The sequence below is a fragment of the Acomys minous genome (assembly GCF_964271855.1).
Source record: "Acomys minous genome assembly, chromosome: 1".
NCBI lineage: Eukaryota > Metazoa > Chordata > Mammalia > Rodentia > Muridae > Acomys > Acomys minous.
In genome coordinates this window covers 114,328,577-114,346,447 of record NC_140483.1, presented here as the reverse complement: position 1 = coordinate 114,346,447, position 17,871 = coordinate 114,328,577, and the positions used below count along the sequence as shown (strand labels likewise).

At 45.4% G+C, this 17,871-nt stretch overlaps 1 protein-coding gene across 2 annotated transcripts in view; it reads right to left on the bottom strand.

Moving 5' to 3' along the window:
* LYN (LYN proto-oncogene, Src family tyrosine kinase) overlaps positions 1-4,781 on the bottom strand; it is a 119,314-nt gene extending 114,533 nt beyond the window's left edge. Inside the window, exon 1 of one of the 2 annotated variants that reach the window (XM_084799815.1) lies at positions 4,442-4,781. The gene's annotated coding sequence lies outside the window, so the exon portion shown is untranslated. The remainder of the gene's footprint in view (positions 1-4,441) is intronic. The other variant, XM_084799813.1, reaches the window with a different exon arrangement.
* Positions 4,782-17,871: the final 13,090 nt, after the last annotated feature.

Here is a 17,871-nt window from a genome sequence, read left to right as displayed (position 1 = left end):
CAGGCTATACCAGGAGTTCAGGGTCAACCTCAGCTCCATAGTGAGTTTGAGGCAAGTCTGGGACAATGGAAACCAGGTCTTAAAAACAAAACAAATGACTGTGTGATGTTACCATCTGTGTGGTTTTATAGGACACCATTTAGGGATCTCAGCCTTGTGAACAGAAACTGTGGGTCCAAAAATGAGGGGGAAATATACCTTCTTCCCATAGTCAGTTGACTAACGTCATGCCAGTGACAGACAGAAGGACGTCTCTGTATGAGAGCAGGGCTCCTGATACAAAGGCACTGAAAGCTGATGAAACACTGTGAACTCGGCAGGACTTCCAGACTATATACTGTGTCCTGACTGTGAACAGAACAAGAAAAAGCTTCATGGCAAACAACAAATTCAACGGCTTATCCAGTAAGAGGGGAAATGAAAGCCAGAGAAAAAATGAAGAAAAGAGCCAAAGAGTAAGAACCAAGGCAATGGCAGACTGCACTTGCCAGAATTTGGTTTAACTCTTTAAGCCTGCCTTAATTCAACATTACAGGAAAGTCCTTCCAGCTAACTTAAGACAAACATGAGAGAAGATATAAATCTGAACACTGGCCGGCTCCACACGTTCTAATCCCTCAACTAAACACCCTTTTCTACACTTGAATGTCTCCCCTCAAATGGGAACTTAAACGTTAGAAATGACGACAGAGTTCCCTCAGAGTTTCACAATTTAGGCAGCAGGAAACTAGGCAGCTGTAGAAATATTTCAGTATTTCTGACTGGAAAAGAAGTTTCCTCTTCCATTTCCTTCTCTTCGTTCAATGACAGGAAGCAATGACTGCAGATGAGTCCTGGCATGCTGGCTTGCCCACAGCAGACACTCAGAAAGTCAGCCGCGTCTTCTACTCTACGTGGGTCTTAGGGTCTTCTACTTTCATCGTGAATGGCACTCTTGTTGTAACAAACACAGGGAGCTGGTAGAGTTCATGGACAAGGTGTTTCTAGCAACGGCAGAGAGAATACTTTGGAGGGTTAAGTCCTTGGACACTTGTGTTGTGACCAAGGCAGTTACAACATATGTACAGGTTGTAATGTTAGCAGTTTTCATGGCCTGTCTGCATCTAGGAGGAAACACTGCCGAAAATAACAGAAGATGGCTTCCTGAAGATCTGCTTCTACATATCCCTAGACTTAGTTAAAAAAAAAAACTACTGAAGAATAAAAGAAAACCACTCCACAGTCCTCTTTGTCAAATGTGTATCTAAGAATACATTTACCTGAAGTAATTGGCTACGGGGCAAAGTAGGATAAACATACCTATAGTAGCCAAAGACCATTTAACCTTTCACCTCAGACTAACCCCCGAGTCTCTTTTTGTATGTGTCCCTGCCTATCCTGTCGGGAACCATGAGGGGTCCAAATGAAGTCATGAACAAGCAAAACAAACAAACAAACAAAGAAGTATCATCTTCATTGCTAAAAATTGCTCAGAAAGCCTCTACGCTGGTCCCATCGCCAATGTGCCATTGCCTAATGTTCTCCTGACTGCAAGTAGTCTTTTAATGTTGTATTAATCTATGCATCCTCGGGATTGTGGGTCCCAGTGAGCTGTAACGAGGTCCTATGCTGTAAATGTGTGCATATTGTATTCCTATTTATGAAATCAGTGCAGGTTTATATATGATCATATGGTTTCATTCTGCTAAGTGATATCTCTATGAGAATAAACTCTAAACTCAGATGTTTCTGTAATTTATTTCTGAACACCAACACTGGTGGAACTAGAAGGTCTTCAAAGTCCCTGACTTGCAAAGCTGTGCAGGTCCACTTTTTCTGCTGAAAGGAAGCCACTAGCAGTAGGAAGGGACGAGGGGGTGGGGTGGCGCAGTATTACAAAGCACCCAAAGACTCTAAGATAAAATTAGGGTGACTACCTTTACAGAAACTGTCTTACCACTGCACATCAAGACTTCTTCCAAGACACACAGAGAACATTCCTGAACAGGATTCTCATTTAAGGCTCTGGTCCTGGTCTCCAGTGTGCTCCCAGCCTCATTACAGAAATCAAGACAGAAGGGGCCAGAAGCCTACGGCTCAGAGTGTCCAATCGGCAGGCTTCCTTCCTCCTTCCGAGTTATCTTCACGGAGCACTTATCAAGCACCAGGCCCCAGGCCTTCATTTTGGACAAGAAAGATAAAGCAGTTGTCATGGCAACTGTCATTGTCTGGATGAAAAGCCTACAAACACGGACATATCCCCGTATAACTGCTGCTGCCACAAGGAAACACTGACTCAGTGCTTGTCCCAAGTGGCTGGTCTAAAATTTCAGCTCTGGCTAATGCTGTCTACACATCAGCTCAGGACTCTCCTTTACACCTGCTGTCCTCTCCCCCTGCTCAGAAGGTCACCCCACTTGCAGACAGCCCAAGAGGCTCATCACCAAAGCCTCTTGTGAGATGAATCTACAAAACAAACAAACAAACAAACAACAACAACAACAAGAATCAAAAATCACCCTGCTTACCTCCAAATGAGGATCAGGGTGGGCAGTCTTAGGGGGAGGAGGGTTTGCCCTCATTTAAGAAGGGCTCAGGCAAGGGGCATGTCCCATGAAAGTTTTCACTTACCAGGAACATTGGTCAGAGGGGAGGACGTCCTATTGGGACTTTAGGTGAGAGAAGCATGGGAGAAAGGGGAAATAGAAGGATCCAGAGGGTCCTAGAAACCTACAAGAAGAACATTATCACAGGCAGATCTGGGCCCAGGAGTCCTGCTCAAACTATGACACTAGCCAAGGACAATACATGCAGTAAACTTCAACTTTCCACAGTTGAGTGGAGAGTGGGGTCTGACTTTCACACAAACTCTGGTGCCCCAGTTTTGACCACATCCCCTGGATGGGGAGGTCTGATGGCACTCAGAGGAGGGATAGCAGGCTACCAAGAGACTTGATACCCTATATAGGGGGAGGAGGTCCCCCTCAGTCACAGACATAGGGGAGGGGAGTAGGGGGAAAGTGGGAGGGATGGAGGAATGGGAGGATACAAGGGATGGGCTAACAATTGAGATGTAATATGAATATTAATAAAATATTTTTTAAAAAGAAGAAGGGCTCAGAAGCTCCTGCTCCTCGCAAGCAGAGCCTATTTCCCTAAAACACACTATGGTGTTGAGTGCAGAGAGAAGGCCTTGCATAGCCCGCTGAGCTTCCGGAGCAAAGCATCTTCCGTGATAGCTCTTAGGGCCTCAATTTGGACTGAGGGAATCTGAGGGGGCTGTGGGGCAGCACACCTTTCAGTCAGGCAGATTTTCCAAAGCCTGATGGCTCACTCAGACCTGTGGTCTCAGGTTTACAAATCACTAAACTGCCAACAACCAAAGACCTTTGTTTTTAAAGCGGATCAGTTGTACCAAGTAACATTTACATAACATAGCGCGGAGAAATGTCCGAGGACTTTCAGTGTTCTAAGCCTATGGAGCAGGCTCATGGTTAATCACGAGGAAACCCAAACCGGGAACTTCAATAATCTGCAGACACACACAATTGGGAGACTTTCTGACCTAGATTCCCACCTGCATTCTGAGTGGCAAGGAAATTGGGCAGATTGGCATAATTAACACAAACATAGATGCTCAAAGAAACGATGAAACAGCACAGCGCAGGATTATGGGGGAGGGGGGGACCACTACACAAACAGCATAGGGAAGCCACTACAAGGCAGCTAAGATAAGGCGGGCGACTGGGAACTGTCGTATACACCCTTCCCCCATTCCGAAGGAAAGGCATCCCAGAATTCTTAAAATAACTCTAGCTTCCTCTTGGCTCAGGCGTCGGACAGCTTCTCAGCCTGCGGAGTGAAGCCCAGCTCCGCGGGGGGTCGAGCTCTAGCCTCGACGTCACCACCTTGCCTGGAGTCACCAGGGGCCTCAGCCGCCAGCCAGCTTTAGAGAGGCCGGGGTCAAACCACCGTTCTCACCCCTGGGGACCTAAGATCTTGCCCGGAGACCAGATACTGACTGAATCCCAGGTGACTCCCTCTCGAATCCTCGCAGCGCTCCCTTTTGGAGTGGACTGAGGCTTCCCTGCCACCCAAGAGAAACTGGAGCGGGGCACGAGGGTGGCTGACGCCGGGGACCAAGGGGCGTCCACCCCGTGCGCACCTCCCACCACGCCCCCGCGCCGCTCCGCTGCGGACACCTGCGGAGTCGCCGCCTCCGCGTCCCCGCTCGGTCGCCCGGGCGAGTAACAATCTCCCCCAAGGCTGGAGGCGTTCTGGATGCTCTCACTAGCAAGTGCCAGCGACACCAAGAAACAGCGCGCGACCTCTGCTGTCGCTGTCGCTACCGTTACTGCACCGAAACCCCGGGTCCTGAGCCAAGCGAGCGACCTGTGCTCCAGCCAGTGGCCTAGCCCCGTCCACCCTACGTGCCCACCCCGTGCTCAAGCCCCGGACTCACTCGCTCGCGGTGGAAGTTTCGGGGCGGCGGAACTCCACGGTGACTTCAGTTCAAAGCTGCGCACGCGACGGGATGGCCCTGCGGGACCCGCCTGAGAAGCAGCTGCGGGCCCGGGGCGTAGGACGCGTGGCGGACGCTCGCGGACACACTCCTCGCCGGACCGTGGCCAGCCTGCAGCAGGCTACTAGCTGCAGAGTGTCGGCCGAGAGGCGCCCAGGCCCGGCTCGGTGGGAGAGGAACTGGCTGTCGCTGGGCTTGGCCGAGAGGTCCCAGCTACTTCCTGGTGCTCGGATTTGCATACTGTGCTGGGAGGGCGGGGAAGTGACCGTTTGGTTCCTGTCCAAGGTTTGATATTTGGTGTGGCCCTCGCGCAAGGTTTTGCAAGCAAACAGACTTTGGAGACACAGCATGCAATTTGGAAGAGTGGAGGCAGCCTCGGAACTAGCATTCTTCCTTAGGAAGAATGGAAGACATGGGGGTCTCCAGGGGTCGTGAAAAGTTTCGCATCGCTTTACCATTCTTTCCGACTCAATTCCCATGCTAGTTAGAAGCTCCCCCAAAGTGTACCTGGGAGCAGAGGCAGTATACTCTGATCTCTGCAGTGTTTGGAGCTTTCCAGAGAGAAAAGGGTACCAATGAGTTGATGCTGGGTGTGGAGGTGAGGTAGGGCTCTTTGGTTTAATAATCAAAACAGAGCAAGTTAATTAAAGGTGTACGCGGAGTGCTCAAGACATTCACTGGAGTTAAATAGCCTGTCAGCAGCTGAAAGCCTCCAGGAAAATGGAGCTCTCCTTGACACAATGTTTGGCATACAGTAGGTGTCTAGCCAGTTCTGGTTGCAAGCTTTCTGTTCAAACGAAAGTTTCCACTTGATAAATGCCTCTTATTGAACCAAAGTGTACAATTAGACTCTGTCACTAGCCACTGAACGCTAGTCTGACTTCGGTTTCCTGGGATCCCGACACAGCGATACCTTGTAGAATTAACAAGCGAAGTGTGGACAATAGAGGAGACTTTGTGTACTAATAGTTGGGGGCAGACGGGAACCAGACACCACTGTAAACACTTGCTTTTTTGTATTTTCAATATGAGTAAGTCTCCAGCCAATTGCAGTCCAACAGGTCGGAGCAGCCACCTTGTAAAGAAGCCCAGTACAGCTGTCATTGGTTAGCAAGGAAGGAGGACCAAAGTCTGTAAGCACAATGATGCTTGTGGTCTTTTCTTTTGTGTGTTTGTTTGTCTAAGATACGGTTTCTCTGTGTAGTCCTAGCTGTCATGGAACTTGCTCTGTTGACCAGGCTAGACTCAAACTCAGAAATCTGCCTGCCTCTGTCCCCTGGTTGCTGGAACAAAAACAGCGTGCGCTGCCACCACTTGGCACATCCATTTTTCAGTCAACCAGAGACTTCAAAGATGAAGATGGTGCCAGATTTCATAGCAGGAGCTGAAAAATCTGTATCACACAGTGATATCATAGCTGTCAGTGCTCTCTCACTGTGACAGTGTGTGTGCTGATGCCAATGCCATCAAGCCCGCTGTACTGCCTGTCAACAGCGCATCACACAAGTTATGTACTGTAAAGAGCACTGATAATGTTAACAACTGACTGTCAGTGGTTTAGGGTTTGAGATAGCATCTTTTTAAACATTATTTTAAAGCTGCCCGTTTGACTTCTGAAGGCTTTGCTGCAGAACAGCGTGCTCAGGGTTAGCAAGGCAGCAAGCAGCCTTGTCCTGACTGTAACAAAGACAACTTAAAGTGGGTGACCTGGGGCAGGCACTTAGGTTTAAGGGAGTGTTCACTACACGAAGACAAAATCATGAAAGAGCACACTTCTCAGAGTGTTGCCATCACTCAGCCACAGGTACACCTCCCCGGAAGAAATGCACAGTGGAAGGGTGGCCATTCCTACAGTGAGCATTGTGACTGTCTCTTTCCTCCTGAAGGGAACTTACACTGGGAATCCCCGGTGCGTAGGAGCTGCTGTCTGTCAAGTGCCCTATAGAGCAGCAAGTCTCAACCTGTGGGTCACAACCCTCTTTGGGGGTCAAATGACCCTTTCACAGGGGTCAGAGCCTAAGACTATGGGAAAACACAGATATTTATATTATTACTCATAACAGTAGTAAAATTACAGTTATGAGATAGCAATGAAATAATTTCATGGTTGCGGGGGTCAGGACAACATGAGGAACTAGATGAAAGGGTCGCAGTATCAGGAAGGTTGAGAACCACTGCTCTAATGCACCTCATCAATACATTGGCCGTAAGTAATAGCATCCTTACGTTGAGCCCTTGGAGCCTAATGGCATGTGACAAACAAGCATAAGATTAGTTTATTTGTCATTGACTCTCACTGTTGCCCTTTCCATTCTCCTGGCAATCTTCTCCCAGAGGTCCAGATTTCTGAGCCCAACATGGCCACTCTTTTAAACACAAGCTTCTGGTTGACATTTATGAGAGGGGTAGCGTGGATGCAGAGGTTCCTTTTGACTTTTGCAAGCCTGGCTAGAGACCCATGTGTTCCAATTGGCGATACCACAGAGCAGCAATGGCAGGGTGAAATTGTGTTAGTAGTTACAGCACTCCCATGGTCAATCAAATCGGTCTCTGGAGGGAAATCCAACAATTCTCAAGCTCTAATAATGAGCCACTTTTGTGAACCACTAGAAGAGATGCAGACAAACGCAAGTTGCCATTTGAGGACAGTTGGCATAAAACCTGCTGGTTTTGGAAAACTGTGCTACAAAGCGGAGAAGGTTCACTTTGATGGGAGGATGTGGCAGAATTTTTCATGGGAAACAGGAGCAATGGTTTGCCCAGATTTTCTGGGAAGGCGATGACTAGGACCCCCTCTGTGATAACCACCACCAAGAGAGTGAACAGGCTCTTTAATGAGCCTCCTACTCAGTCCACATGACCATGTCCTGTTTTTATACTGTGTAGGTAAGAAAGGTTCAATATGAATAGGCAGCTTGCTCAGATTCCCTCTGTGGATGGAGACTAGATTTGAACCTGTGTGGATGACGTCAAAGCTTTCTATTAAGCCACTTTCCCAGCCTGAGATGCCACAGACACAGCCCCAGCTAAGAAGCTCCAGCCCTGCTCTGTTTCCCAAAGCACACAGGAGGAAGTCCAGCTCCTAACTATGTTAGCTCTCTGACATTATGAGGGAACAGACAAACTACCTAAACAATGCATTATTAAAATTGAGCCACATAGTACTGAGTATGACACCAATAACATAATTATAGTTTGGATCTTATTAAAGTTAATCTGTCATTTGATGACACACAGACACACACTGCATGGTTTCTAGACCAAAACAGTGAACTACATATTAAAAATTGCCTCATACAGTCAGATTAGAGGTTTCCAAGGTCTATCAGGTACTGTCTGGAGGGGAAGAAGGAGAGCCAATGTGACTGTGTTTCTGTTCGCTCTGAGAGAGGGGGGCTTCTTTGGGTCCCCACCTTTCCCTTCCTCAGATCATCAGCATGGATGCCCTGCTCCCTTCTCCTATCACACTGGCCTCGCGACCTTCGCATCTGCTCTGTCCTCAGTTCAAATTCTACAGATGCCAAGCGTGGTTTCTAAGTGGCCTTATGATCTCTAGAAACACATGCTTTAGTTTTGATGGAGACATAATTTCAGGACTGTGAGGATGTGTCTAAAGAAATTCATGTCATCACCATATATTCTTTGCCTAATTCTCCAGCTATGAACATTTAACCACATTTTTGTTCCTTAGCACTCTCCGTTCACTTCCCCTCTTTGATCAATCTCTCCACATATAAGTTATCTGAGCTGTCATGTGACAGCTACAGGAATAATACTCTTTTTTTTCCCTCTAAATATTTTACTCTGGATCTCCTTAAAAAAGATGGCTAGGCTTGGGGAAAAAAATGGTCCAGCAGTTATGAGCACGAGCTGCCCTTGTGGAGGGCCTTGGCTTGGTTCCCACATCTGTAGGCACATACAAACATCAGTTATATTGTAGAATTCTCTCTGAGCTTAGTATTCCCTTGAGGTTCAGATGATATCTTTTTGGCAGGGGATCTCTGTCATAAACTGCTTTTTAATTTTTTTTTCTCAGTACAGGAGGGCATTTGGAGCCACAAGGGGCCCATATCTCCATCTCTCCCACCCCTGCTAAGGTTGACTTTGATCACTTGGCTAAGTGGATCAATTGATTTCTTTCAGAGAGGAGCTTTGGTGATATGACTTTCGTTTTCACCAAACTTTTGCCCACTACTATGAGTATTCACTGATCATCCTTGTCTGGGTCAGTTATCACATGAGGTTGTCAAATGTTACATGCCTATGGCTCATAAATAAAAAGAGCTTAATGAAATTTGATTGTCAGTTAAATAAAGTAGAAGAGATTTGGAAAAAAAAAATGACAAAAGTCAAGGAGAAAGCACAAAATCACCCAAAGCAGTTTCCCAGTTTGCCATTTAATCAGAGGGCTACCAGCAACTATGAAAGTAGCTGGGTGACGCAAAAGTCATCGTGAAGGAAGCTGGTGTTGGGAGGAGGGTAGTGCTCTCTGGAGGGAGGCACAGGAGGCAGATGAAGGTGCTGACTAGGGAGAAGCTACAAAAAGACACCTCCCTTGGGAGAAAGCATGGCCACCTCCAGAAGCAACCCTGATAACACAGATTTTGATCTTCAAGAGTGAAGAGACACTTGCGGGAAGACGTAGCCCCGGTAATTATTGCTTTGAAAGTTGAAAGCAACAGATAAATCCATTAACGCACACAGAGATTGGGGACCGCTTCATTGGTAAAGGGAGGACGCCAACCCCACTCTCAGACAAGGAGTACTGCACAGATGTGCAGAGTCACAGCGCAGAAGGGAGTACTCAGTCCCTGAAAGCTGATCTGTACTACTCTTTCCCCCTTCCTCCCTCCCTCTCCTCTGCTGCTTCTTTCTCCTTATGCCCCTCCTTTCTTCATCCCCCCTCACCTATTTTATTCTCCCTCCTCCCTCCTGTGCCAGAGATCAATCCCAGGATCTCATGTGCATTAACCAAGGACGCTACTACTGGGCTTCATGCCCAGCCCTGACTGTCTTCTTCCAAGTTCCCCTCCTGTTCCTGGGTTGTTGTGTATAGTGGCGGCTGGAGCTTAGAATCTGGATGGAGAGCTTGCCATCAGGATGGATTCTGCTCTCAGATATGTAGAAGACAGCTTCTGGTCCAGGGCTCTCCTGCTGCCTCCAGCTCCAGGCTGGAGCCTGACCTCAGCACCAGCCTCCTGGCTGCTGGTCCTTTTTTCAGTTGTCAAACCACAGCTGTCTCCGTTCTACCCATTCCTCTTCTCTCCCCCTTTTACCTCATATTCCAGAGATTAACTTCAAATATTCTAGGGCCTGTGGTCTCCTGTGATTCTAACCACCTCCCACAGCCTCCAGCCACCCGGGATGGTTTTCTTAGAAAGCATGTACATATAAATGCACATGTGCAATGTGGTAATAATTGGAAAAAAAATTAAACCTGAGTTTGCTTGCAGGAAAAATCGAAGACTTTAGCACAAATTATTTACAGATGCAGAGAATTAATTTTTTAAATAACTGACAATCTATAGAAAAAATTTAATAAGTATTATAAAGTGTCACCTGTGGTGGCTAGTTTTATATCAACTTGATACAAGCTAAAGTTATCTGAAAGGAGGGAACCTCAATTAAGAAAGTGCCTGTATAATATCCAAATGTAAGGAATATTCTAAGAGTGATTGATGGAGAAGGGTCCAGCCTATCATGGGTGGTGCCATCCCTGGGCTGGTGGTCTTGGGTTCTATAAGAAAGCAGGCTGAGCAAGCCATGAGGAGCAAATCAGTAAGCAGCACTCCTCTGTGGCCTCTGCATCAGCTCCTGCCTCCAGGTCTCTACACTCTTTGAATTCCCGTCCTTACTTCTCAGCGATTGACTGTTATCTGGAAATAAAGGTTATAAACTGAAATAAACCCTTTCCTGTTGCTTTGGTCATGGGGTTTCAGCACAGCAACAGTAACTCTAACTAAGACACCTACGCATGAGCTTATCAAATGCTGATTTTTAATAGGAAAGCAGTGATACTGCACTGATCTTGTCAAGGGTCTTAGCACGTGTTTGACTCAGCTCATGTGCCCAGCCCACAGGCATACTGTGACACACCTAGGAGCAGCTGTCAAGGAAGAGACACTTCTCTGGTAATTTCCCCAACAGTGGAAAGGGATGTCATGTGTCATTGCCTCTTGGCCCTGGCATGGTATCTTGTCTGAGATGCCACGTACTGTTTCCTCTAATGGGCTACTGTTTGGTCACTGTCATAAATATGGCAGTAAAATAGCTTCAACCATAATTCAGAAGTGATACATGGATGCCGGAGCCCCCTTCCCAGGGTGAAAACAAGTCCAGCCCTTTCCCCTGAGCTTAGGTGACTTCGTAGCGGTGCCACTTTCAGCCGCAAGTTTTTTCTTCATGTTTATTGAATAACTACTGATACAACCTGAACCTACTGAATCCCACATAGATACATTTTCACTTTTTAAGCATTTGAGTTGCTTACCTGGTAACTACCTGATGAGAAGTGGACACCAGTTTGACAACTCTTCCTCCTCGACAAGTCCACCAGCTTAGTAACAAGTCCTTTGTCTTCTGTCAGTCTCTTGGGGACAGCCTACTGTCGTCCTCCTCCCTGGATGTTCTGGGCAAAATTGGCAGGTGGCAAGAGTGACATCAGTGCAGCAGTCCACACAGCTGCTGAGGAAGGTTTCAGTACAAGAGTCTAGCCAGTTTCCTGACTTTTCTACAGCCAGAGCACCTGCTTGTGAATTATGCCTTCTGCTGTTCTGCGGCCAACACGTACTGAAACTCTGCACTATGTACTTCACCCAGCTTGGCCATTGTTGGTATAGGGTGCTATACTGGTCTATTGTTGTCTGAGACAAGGTCTGATATCATAACCAAGATGGCCTCAAACTTGTAACTCTCCTGCCTCTGCCTCCAAGGTACTAGAATTACAGGCCTAAACCACAGTGTCCATCCATATCAACTTTTCATGTTGAGCCACTGAGACAGGGGTTCTCCTTCTCATTCAGGGGTTCACCTTCTCAGGCAGCCATATTCCCACTCAGCAAGACCCTCCTGTAGGCCTGGAGCAAGAACATGTGTTGTTATTCAATTCCCTCTCTCTCTCTCTCTCTCTCTCTCTCTCTCTCTCTCTCTCTCTCTCTCTCTCTTTCTCTCTCTCTCTCTCATTTGCTTCTTTTGCTACTACACAGCAAGACACTATGTAGCCCAGGCTTGTCCTGAACTCATTGTATAACCCAGGATGCCACTTAAATTCATGACAATCTTCCTGTGTCAGCATGAATTATCACATCCAACTTGTATTCAATTCTAAATAAAGTTTGTTGACACCCATCAGGTGAACACAGCCAATTAAGGATGTTGACATAATGTTGATAATTACTTTCTTTATCTTAACGTTCTTATCCTCATTTACTATTGTTATAACATTTTGTGTGTGTGTGTGTGTGTGTGTGTGTGTGTGTGTGTGTGTGTATCTGTATTTGCCCAACTTGAATGTCCAGTTTCCCATTCCATATCATCTTTGAATAAACGTAATATCTTATAGGACATCTGATTTTGTACTGTTCGAAGACATCAAATGAGCTGGCCTGTGGTGGCCCATACCTTTAACTCCAGTGCTCAGGAGGTAGAGGCAAGCTGATCTCTGTGATCTAAAGTTCAACCTGGCCTACAGATTGAGTTACAGGACAGCCAGAACTACACAGAGAAACACTGTCTCAGAAACCAAAACCAACCCACTAAACAAAGAAAAGACATCAAATACATCCAGGGAAAACTGTAAATTCAGTGGAACATGTTTTGCTTAATACTGATTCTTGTGCATGGACACCATTGATGTGAGATTAAAAAAAATGTCTCAGAAATTTATAGAGTCTAATTATGTGGGACATGTTGATGTGCATTAACATGAGTATCAATGGCTTATGTTTCCAGAGCTTATCAAACTAATAGGTTCGTGATGTTATGCACCCACGAAAAAGTCATAGAGACCACCATAGCTTCATTATGATCACTTGTCATTCCTCAGATTCACCTCAGAAAACTACAGAGCATTTGAACATTTTTCAGGGCACTTGGGAGAGTCTCAACTGCCCTCTTAGATGGCAGAGTTTTTCCCAGAATGGGACTATGGTTTTATTTGACTCTGGGTATATTTTTTTGTACACCTAACTAGTTTATATGTATGTGTTCCTCAGAGATCCTATTAGTCTTAATCATTTATTGTTAGGCTTTGAGAATGTCACTCCCCCCAAATCTACATCATCTCATGATAATTTGTAGTTGGCTTTTACTTAGAGATTCTTGACTCTGGTTATAAGTAAAGGTCAAAGGTATAGAAGAAAAAGCCTATCAAAAACAGCATTTCAGACAGTTTTTATTTACCCCACTTCACAACAGGAGAGTCTTGATGAAACTGACATGGTTTTGAAGCTGGATAGCAATTTATCAGAACTAAGGGTCATAGAACAGGTTATTCTTCATTTATCTTTGTCAACAGGAAACTGCCTCGTGTGGAGGTGTAATCTTGCCAGTTGAGAAAATGTGTGTGTGTGTGTGTGTGTGTGTGTGTGTGTGTGAGAGAGAGAGAGAGAGAGAGAGAGAGAGAGAGAGAGAGAGAGAGAGAGGAGAGAGAGAGAGATGAGAACTACAAGAAGAACGCTTTGAGGAGACAGTTGGAGAAGGAAGGAAAGGCTATTGCTTTTTTGGCTGTGTTGCTGCACTCAAGTAGGTTATCAAAAATCAAATAAAAAAAACAGTAACATTTATAATAGCATCAGTAAGAATAAATTAATTTAATGTGAATTCCATGAAAGGAAGTCCAACTGTCATACTTGTGAAGCTACTAAGTCTTGAAAGAAGTAGAGAAGACAAAGATATATATGGACAAATCCCCTATGCTCATAAATTAGGAAATTCGGTATTGTTTAAACGATGATGATGCTTGATTGACCTGCTGTCAGTGCAATCTCTTGCACCTCTAGACTTCTTTGCTTCGAATATCCTGAGGACAATGGAGATTGGTATTGCTCCAAAGAACTTGATGCCCCTAGGCAGCAGGAAATACCCAAAGAGAAGTAGGCCTCTTCTCCCCACTAACCTTTTTTCTCTCCTACCTGGCATTGAGGTATTGGAAGGGGCTGGGGTGGAGAAAGGGGAGAGAGGCTTAAGGACTTAAATAAAGCGGGTTTTAAAAAAAACAAAGCCTACACAGTCTGCTTTCTTATAACACTGAGGACCACTAGTCCTGGGATGGCACCACCCATAGTAGGCTGAACCTTCTCCCTCAATCACTGATGAAGAAAATGCTCTACAGGCTGGCCCACAGTCTGATCTTATGGAGACATCTTCTTAGATGAAGTTTTTTTTCCCTCTCAGATGACTATAAAAGTTTTGTGTCAAGTTGGCATAAATGTGGCAAGCATAAGAAGCTTCATAGCAAAAGTTTTGAAATTACTTTTTACATCTACTTATTTATTTGTATGTGCAAATGTGTGTCTCTCTATGTGTCTCTGTCTGTCTGTCTGTCTGTCTGTCTGTCTGTCTGTCTGTCTGTCTCTCTCTCTCTCTCTCTTGTGTGTGTATGTGTGTGTGCACGTGTGCGTACGTGTGTGTCTCTGTGTGTGCGCATGTGTGTGCGTGTGTGTGTGTGTGTGCGCGCGCGCGCGCGCGCGCGCGTGCCTGTGGAAGTCAGAGAACCAGTTGCAGGAATTCATTCTCTCTTTTTACAGTGCTGGCACAGGGGTTGAAATCAAGTCATCAGACTTTGTGGCTGATGCCTTTACCTGCTGTCCTGGGACTTGTTCTGTAGACCAGGCTGGCCTCAAACTTGTAGAGATCCTGCTGCCTCTGTCTTCCAAGTGCTGTCATTAAAGCGGTGTGCCACCACCACCTGGAAATTCTGTGTTGGAAGTTTTGATTCTCAGTTGGCAAGACACTCCTTCCTCCTCATGGCCTCATAATTGTCTCTGCTACTCTGTCTTTCTTCCCGTGGCAGAGGAAACTCCACACACAGTGCTCAGTCTACAGCATGCTATTACTCAGTGCATTCGCCCAGATTATAGTGACATAGAGTAGAGCGCGGTATGAAATTAGGTAGTTTTGTGAGGAAAGGAATTTGAACCCAGTTAAATGTAAGAACAGAATTGGGGTCAAGAAAGTTTCTGTAATTGATAAGGAGAGTAGTACATCAGTGAAGGAAAATGTTGGGCTTTAGGGAGGGTACATTGTGGATGAGACTCTACCTTCTGAAGGCTCCAGATTACAAGGCAAGCCCATTTGCAAGGAGAATGTCTAAAAGTATCCAGCCTTCAGTGTAGTCTGCTGGAAAACAGCTGCCTAGGAAGGATCCAGGATCCACTGTGAAGGTATGCAGAAGTCATGCAAGCTATGGCCCAAGAAAGCCAGGTCACAGATGATACCCTTCTGTTGGTGACAGTGAGGCATGCAAGTGCAAGTATAAAGGTGTCATAAAGGCTTGCACCAAAGTTCCTGAAGCCAAGAAATGTGTAACAGGGCTGTATATACTGCATGGAGTTTCTGCATAGGCAGTGCGTAGAGCTCCAGTCATGAAGACAAGTGACAGTGGAGAACCTGAGATATTCACTGAAGGAAGCTGCAGACCTGAAATAGAGCGAGCAAAAGAGAAGGGTGTTAATCGGGATTCTCTAAGGGAACATAACTGATAAAAGGGATATGAGTATATATTAAAGGGGGATTTACTAAATTGGCTTACTGACTGTGTCTAGCGAAGTCCAGCAATACTGTCTTATGACAGAAAAGTCTAGAGCCTGGTAGCTAGCTGTTCCGAGCATGAGGCTGCATGGCTCAGCAGTCTCAATATGACACTGGAGTCCCAGAAGATTCCTGGAGAGCTGATGACCTTCAGTCTATGTTGCAATTTCAGAGAAGTTAGTTCTAAAATACAGGCAAATAAATTCCTCAACAACAAGATCGGGGAGAGGTCAAAAAAAAAATCCTTCACAGGCGTGCTCAGCAGCTTGGGTTTTAGTTGATTTCAGGTTTGGTAACTGGACAACCAAGATTAGCCATCACAAGAGGACACATATGATTCAGGCCCTAATGCTGGAGGATGAATCTTCCCAAAATGATTAGAAGCCTGAAGATTTCCTCATGAGCCAAGATGGCAGACAAGGAGTTGCAGGGGTTTGGGTTTTGCCCTACTACATTTCGTTCTTGACCTCTCCCCTCTAATATATGTTGAAATATCTAACGATTTTTAACAACTGGAACTCAGAGCTGTGAGTTTGTCTTGCGTCTTAAGTGACTTTGTACTTTCAGACAGTACTGGAACTGTAAGACTTTTGAATTTGCTGTGAGTGTGTTTCCATTATGAGATGGCCATGTGCCTATGGGGCCTAGAAGCAAGTTATGATTTGCATGTAAAATGTCCCAACACGTTGATATATTTATATACCTAGTCTCCAGTGGGCGGTACTATTGGGGAGGTTGTGGAACTTTAAGAGGTGACAACTAGCTGGAGGAAGTGTGTCATTAGTGGGCAGGCCTTGAGGGTTATAGCCCAGCTCTGTCTCTTGGTCCCCGAAAACATGAGCAAGCAACCTCCATATGCTTCCATTGGCAGCCAACTCCTATAAGCCCAAATAAGTCTTTCTTCGGTGAGGCAGCAGCAAAGGTAAGTGACAGAGTGGTAGCATCACAATATGGGTGAGGACAGAAGGGGAGGAACGTGTCAAGGTAATACTCAGAAAAACCTAGCATCTGAAGGGTATTTTTGTGTGACTTGCTGAATTGACACACATTTTCCCATCTTTGCTTCCATTCACATGTCTCCCCAGGCCTCTGTCTTTGTGTGTCCAAGTCCTTCAAGGAACAGCTTAAATGCCACACTGTAAAAGAAATCTTTTCCAGATGCATTGTGTTTCTTTCTTTGAAGTCCTACGATAGGTTGCCTTTCTTTCTTGTCAACAGTAGTCACTTTATACCCTTATTCTAATCTTGTTTTTTACCTCCATGTACCAAGCAGCGGAGAGGGATCCAGACCTCTTTCATTTGCCAGCCTGAGAATTAAACTCGGTGTACATAAGCAGAATGTACTTGTTGTAATTTTATTAAATCATTGGTCATGTGATATAAGAGGATGTTATTACTATGTTGAGATTCAAAGAAGTAGCTTTGGTTCGTGGTACAAACCCGTATCGCTGTTTTGAGACAGGGTCTCTCTCTGTCATCCTGTAAGTCTCTGTGTAGCCAAAGCTGGCCTCCAATCCACAGAGATTCACCTGCTTCTGACTCCTGATTTCTGGGAAGCAAGACATGTACTGCCATTCTGGGCTCACGGGGGAAACCTAAAGGTGATCTAATCTCTGATCTGCTTCCAGATCTGGGGGAGTCACTAGTGTCTATCAAGTCTTTACACTTCACAGCAGCTTTTTAAAAAAACTAATTAGTTAATTAATTTTTTGAGACAGACTTTCTCTGTGTAGTCTTGGCTGTCCTGGAACTTGTTATATAAGCCAGGCTGGCCTCAAACTCAGAGACCCACCTGCTTGTTTCTGCTTCCCAAGCGCTAGAATTAATGGCAAATGCCACCACCACCTGGCGCGCAGTCTTTTTAAAAAACAAAAACACTTTCTTATAACATCATCTTATATTCACTAAAATTAAGTAGAGGGACTTAAGAAAAGTTTCTAAGGTCTCATAGTAGCAAGTGATTGAACCAAAATTTGACTCAAGGTTAGACAACCACACCTGTAGTCTCTCCGGTGTGTCATGCCTTATCTCCTTTCCGAATACCCTCTGAAGGCTTTATGCCAAGGTTCCCTGTCAAATCACAATTCAGCAGTGATTGCCCCCACCAAGTGCATGTCGGCCCTCTGATTCCTAAGGGATTGCTCTGCAGAAAGTATAGGATTAGCTTTAATAGTTCTAGAACACTTTTCGAGAGTACAAGTGGAGTTCAGCATATATAAATTAAGTGATGAAAAATGAATAAAATGTAGACTGGTCCCTGGCCTAGAAAATTATACCTTGTAGTATCCAAAGGTATATGGACCGTGCAAAGGTCCAGCGAAGCAGAATCAAGAGAATAAATAGTCTCTGTCTCTCTGTATATTCTCTCTCTGAGAGAAAGAAACACTTACACTGAGGAATTACCATATGTGAATATAGAGACTGAAACATGCTATCACCAAAGCACCTAGCATACTGGAAATCTGGGGATATGCCACTATTACAATTCATCTCCACGGGTGTTCTGCTGACAAAAGTTACTTTTCTTCATTGAGCCTCAGGTGTTCTCCCCTTCAACTCCTGAACTGATTGGGTAAGACCCACCCACCTACGATGAGAAAGATAATCTGCTTTCCATAAAG